The 6,080-nt window shown below is 35.3% G+C and overlaps 1 long non-coding RNA gene across 1 annotated transcript; it reads left to right on the forward strand.

Annotated features, from left to right (window-relative positions):
- The first annotated feature begins 388 nt into the window (after nt 1–388).
- On the forward strand, nt 389–1,625 carry LOC112791044 (uncharacterized). The gene is made up of 2 exons (XR_003197074.2): nt 389–523; nt 844–1,625. It is a non-coding gene; the product is annotated as an uncharacterized lncRNA (long non-coding RNA).
- The last annotated feature ends 4,455 nt before the right edge of the window (nt 1,626–6,080 follow it).

Genomic DNA, 6,080 nt, shown 5'->3' on the forward strand with positions numbered 1-6,080 from the left:
GAAAGGAGGCAAAATTTGTTTCAAAGAATGTTATTGAAAATCATACCACTCATTATGAAGCATATGATTTCTTTGAGGATACAGAAAAAATATTGATCATTTAATCAATGATGAAAAAGTGTAATATTTGGGTTCGTTAAGTACTCATCTAAATAAATAATATGAGAAACTTCTTGTTAAGTTTTATTTCCTAAATTTCAAGTATGATGTATATAAATAATATTTATGTTTAAAAATTTTAAAATTATTAAACGTGTCAAATTTTATAATAATAATAATAATAATAATAATAATAATAATAATAATAATAATAATAATTGTATGCGTTAACCTCTGAATTTCTGTCATTTGAATTTAGTTTTGTCGTTTAATACGTTCGGTGGGTACAACTGGATAACTTTGTATTACTTTTTTAAAATACCATATGTATCCTTATTTGTGTTCTATATAAAATGTATGTTACTTTATGTTTTCTTTCCTAAGTTGTTTCACTTTTCTGGGTTTCTGGGTATTTCATGACTTGGTAAGTCTTTAATTAATAATTATGTTGTCTTGTTTTTGCATTATTCGCTTTAATTTTTTTCTGTATCATAAATCTCAAAGGTTATATTTTGTTAATATTCTTGCTTGCCTTTCTTTCTCTGAAAGGTAAATTAATTACTTTATAATTTTTCTTATCCTCTATTGCAATTGGAGCTTTTGAATTGGCATCATTCCCACTGGGTAGTGAGTTGGTTAACTTTAGCTTAGAGGTTAATCAATGTTGTATACAATTTATGTGATTCATTTTTTTCTAATATATTTCTTTGTGTTGAGTTTTAGATGTTCATACTATGGTTGCAGGTCCAGCTTTGTTCGGTCCCAATTGCAATGGGTTCAATGTTAGAAACAATGATCCAGGCAATGGAACTGCCATGTAAGATCGTTTTTTCCATGATTCTCAAGTATTATTGTACCACGATTGCTCGATGCCGCACTCTTTCCTAGAAATGGAATGTGAATATTGCCATCCGTGAACTATTGGTTAATAAATTTGTTATTCCATCGTTGGACCTGTATAATGCAGCTTGATAATCCACTAATTCCTGATCGGCTGAATTAAATTGTGTTGGCTACTGATATCGACCAAGCATTTTTCCTGCCTGTACCATACCCAACAACTTTGCAGTGGTTTAATTTTGTAGCCGATCTACATATCTGATACACTTTTTATTGCTGGCTCAAAACTTGTCACCTCCTGTTTAGAATCTAATTCTTATAAAAATATTTCTATAGTCTGATATTCTATCTAGTCATACTCTGTCAAAATGTGGTTAGATGTCCATCATATTATTTATTAAAAATTTATTACAAAGTGATAAACCATCCGACATGTTGTAGGTTTACAAATAGATGTGACTACACAGTTTATTATTAGCATAAGTATAATTATATTATATACATATTTAAATTGTATGGCCTAAATATGCAGACAGTTTGTTCCTGTATCAACCAAGTTTAGTGAGGCATGTCTTTCATATCATCGATATTGTTCAATATCAATACTCATCATTTCATTATTGTAACAATATGTTGAAATACTATACGCCATAAATAATTCAAGTTTAATAGCATGCCATTTTTTATGTACAGTGTTATGCTGATCAATAGCCTTACATGAACTTATCTTTAACATTTGTTTTTTGGCTGTATAACATTGTGTATAAGTGTTAATCCAAATTGCTGTTTATATAATTAAAAGAAAAATTAATTACTCTTTCTTTTAAAATATATGGAAATGGAAATGATAAAGGCAATGGATAACTAAGCATTTATTGATAAGTATTCCTACCAAATATCTTATTAGCCCTCAGGTTTAAATGGGTTTAATGCTCAACTGAGTTACTTTATATTAATGGTCTAGTAATAAATGAAATATTTAATTTAATGTGTTGGTAGGTCAAATTATCACTGTGATATGTGTAGATGAACAAGTGACCCAAATTTTTACTTTAAATAGTTATATAAATAGAACCCAAGAATGAAAAGTAATCACTGCCATATTCCCACATTTTCCTCTGAAATACGTGTCTTTATCAATATTTGAGTGGCCTATTTTTTTAGAAGAAATGTTCAAGTTTTTAAATAAATTAAATTAATGAAGTCTAAAAATATGAGTTTAGTACGTGTATAAATAGGGGCAATGTCTCTGATATTTTATACAAAAATAATACATAATAAACACTCCTCTCTTTTTTTTTAAGCTACAACATAATTAATAAACATATATATATATATATATCATCTCTATTATATTGAGATAATATTTGTGAATATTAATACTAGAATATTTTATTTATACTTTTTTATTTTAGATTTTTTCTCTTATTTATTTATTTTACGTGTTATCAGCACGGAGGCTTTGATCAAAATTTAGGAAGACTCAGGTAATAAATCTCTTATCTTGAATTTAATATTCTTGATATATCTGGAAACAACTACTTATCATGGATATTAGATTATGAAATTCATCTTGATTCAATGAATTTTAGAGATACCATTAAGACTAAAAATAAAGCATCCCAGAAGGATAAAGGCAAAGTGGTGCGCGAAATTGTGAACAATACTTTTCACAACTCTCATAATCCCCGGTCATGAACCCCAAAAACTTGGTAGCTCAGTACCATGGCATTACACAACTTCGCACAACTAACCAGCAAGTGCACTGGGTCGTCCAAGTAATAAACCTTACGCGAGTAAGGGTCGATCCCACAGAGATTGTTAGTATGAAGCAAGCTATGGTCATCTTGTAAATCTTAGTCAGGCAAACTCAAATGGATATGGTGATGAACGAAATAAACATAAAGGTAAAGATAGAGATACTTATGTAATTCATTGGCAGGAACTTCAGATAAGCGCATGAAGATGCCTTCCCTTCCATCTCTCTGCTTTCCTACTGTCTTCATCCAATCCTTCTTACTCCTTTCCATGGCAAGCTTATGTAGGGTTTCACCGTTGTCAATGGCTACCTCCCATCCTCTCAGTGAAAATGGTCCTATGCTCTGTCATAGCATGGCTAATCATCTGTCGGTTCTCGGTCAGGCCGGAATAGAATCCAGCGATTCTTTTGCGTCTGTCACTAACGCCCCGCCTGCTAGGAGTTTGAAGCACGTCACAGTCATTCAATCATTGAATCCTACTCAGAATACCACAGACAAGGTTAGACCTTCCGGATTCTCTTGAATGCCGCCATCAGTTCTAGCCTATACCACGAAGACTCTGATCTCACGGAATGGTTGGCTCGGTTGTCAGGCGAGCACTCGATTGTCAGGCGATCAACCATGCATCGTGCAATCAGGAATCCAAGAGATATTCACCCAATCGAAGGTAGAACGGAGGTGGTTGTCAGTCACACGTTCATAGGTGAGAATGATGATGAGTGTCACGGATCATCACATTCATCAAGTTGAAGAACAAGTGATATCTTAGAACAAGAACAAGCGGAATTGAATAGAAGAACAATAGTAATTGCATAAATACTCGAGGTACAGCAGAGCTCCACACCTTAATCTATGGTGTGTAGAAACTCCACCGTTGAAAATACATAAGTACAGGGTCTAGGCATGGCCGAATGGCCAGCCACCCAAAGTGATCAAAAGATCTAAAGAAAAAGATTCCAAAGATCCAAAGATGAAAATACAATAGTAAAAGGTCCTACTTATAGAAAACTAGTAGCCTAGGGTGTACAGAGATGAGTAAAAGACATAAAAATCCACTTCCGGGCCCACTTGGTGTGTGCTTGGGCTGAGCAATGAAGCATTTTCGTGTAGAGACTCCTCTTGGAGTTAAACGCCAGCTTTTATGCCAGTTTGGGCGTTTAACTCCCATTTTGGTGCCAGTTCCGGCGTTTAACGCTGGAATTCCTGAGGGTGACTTTGAACGCCGGTTTGGGCCATCAACTCTTGGGCAAAGTATGGACTATCAAATATTGCTGGAAAGCCCAGGATGTCTACTTTCCAACGCCGTTGAGAGCGCGCCAATTGGGCTTCTGTAGCTCCAGAAAATCCACTTCGAGTGCAGGGAGGTCAGAATCCAACAGCATCTGCAGTCCTTTTTAGTCTCTGAATCAGATTTTTGCTCAGGTCCCTCAATTTCAGCCAGAAAATACCTGAAATCACAGAAAAACACACAAACTCATAGTAAAGTCCAGAAAAGTGAATTTTAACTAAAAACTAATAAAAATATACTAAAAACTAACTAGATCATACTAAAAACATACTAAAAACAATGCCAAAAAGCGTACAAATTATCCGCTCATCACAACACCAAACTTAAATTGTTGCTTGTCCTCAAGCAACTGAAAATCAAATAAGATAAAAAGAAGAGAATATGCAATGAATTCCAAAAACATCTATGAAGATCAGTATTAATTAGATGAGCGGGGCTTTTAGCTTTTTGCCTCTGAATAGTTTTGGCATCTCACTCTATCCTTTGAAATTCAGAATGATTGGCTTCTTTAGGAACTTAGAATCCAGATAGTGTTATTGATTCTCCTAGTAAAGTATGATGATTCTTGAACATAGCTACTTATTGAGTCTTGGTTGTGGCCCAAAGCACTCTGTCTTCCAGTATTACCACCGGATACATACATGTCACAGACACATAATTGGGTGAACCTTTTCAGATTGTGACTCAGCTTTGCTAGAGTCCCCAACTAGAGGTGTCCAGGGTTCTTAAGCACACTCTTATTGCCTTGGATCACAACTTTATTTTTCTTTCTTTTCCCTCTTTTTTTTCGTTTTCTTTTTCCTTCTCTCTTTTTTTTTCGAAATTTTCTTTTTTTTTTTCATTGCTTTTTCTTGCTTCAAGAATCATTTTAATGATTTTTCAGATCCTCAGTAACAATTCTCCTTTTTCATCATTCTTTCAAGAGCCAACATTCATGAACCACAAATTCAAGATACATATGCACTGTTTAAGCATACATTCAGAAAACAAAAATATTGCCACCACATCAAAATAATTAAACTGTTGTAAAATTTAAAATTCATGCAATTCTTTCCTTTTCAATTTAAGCACGTTTTTATTCAAGAAAGGTGATGGATTCATAGGACATTCATAACTTTAAGGCATAGACACTAAGACACTAATGATCACAAGACACAAACATAGATAAACATAAGCACTAAAATTCGAAAAACAGACAAGTAAAGAACAAGGAAATTAAGGAACGGGTCCACCTTAGTGATGGCAGCTCTTTCTTCCTCTTGAAGATCTTATGGAGTGCTTGAGCTCCTCAATGTCTCTTCCTTGTCTTTGTTGCTCCTCTCTCATGATTCTTTGATCTTCTCTAATTTCATGGAGGATGATGGAGTGTTCTTGATGCTCCACCCTTAGTTGTCCCATGTTGGAACTCAATTCTCCTAGGGAGGTGTTGATTTGCTCCCAATAGTTTTGTGGAGGAAAGTGCATCCCTTGAGGTATCTCAGGGATCTCATGATGAGTGGGGTCTCTTGTGTGCTCCATCCTCTTCTTAGTGATGGGCTTGTCCTCATCAACAGGGATGTCTCCCTCTATGTCAACTCCAACTGAATAACAGAGGTGACAAATGAGATGAGGAAAGGCTAACCTTGACAAGGTAGAGGACTTGTCCGCCACCTTATAAAGCTCTTGAGCTATAACCTCATGAACTTCTATTTCTTCTCCAATCATGATGCTATGAATCATGATAGCCCGGTCTATGGTAACTTCGGACCGGTTGCTAGTGGGGATGATTGAGCGTTGGATAAACTCCAACCATCCTCTAGCCACGGGTTTGAGGTCATGCCTTCTCAATTGAACCGGCTTCCCTCTTGAATCTCTCTTCCATTGGGCGCCCTCTTCACATATGATTGTGAGGACTTGGTCCAATCTTTGATCAAAGTTGACCCTTCTAGTGTACGGATGTTCATCTCCTTGCATCATAGGCAAGTTGAACGCCACCCTCACACATTCCGGACTAAAATCCAAGTATTTCTCCCGAACCATAGTAAGATAATTCTTTGGATTTGGGTTCACACTTTGATCATGGTTCTTGGTGATCCATGCATTGGCATAGAACT

The sequence above is a fragment of the Arachis hypogaea genome, chromosome 3 (assembly GCF_003086295.3).
Source record: "Arachis hypogaea cultivar Tifrunner chromosome 3, arahy.Tifrunner.gnm2.J5K5, whole genome shotgun sequence".
NCBI lineage: Eukaryota > Viridiplantae > Streptophyta > Magnoliopsida > Fabales > Fabaceae > Arachis > Arachis hypogaea.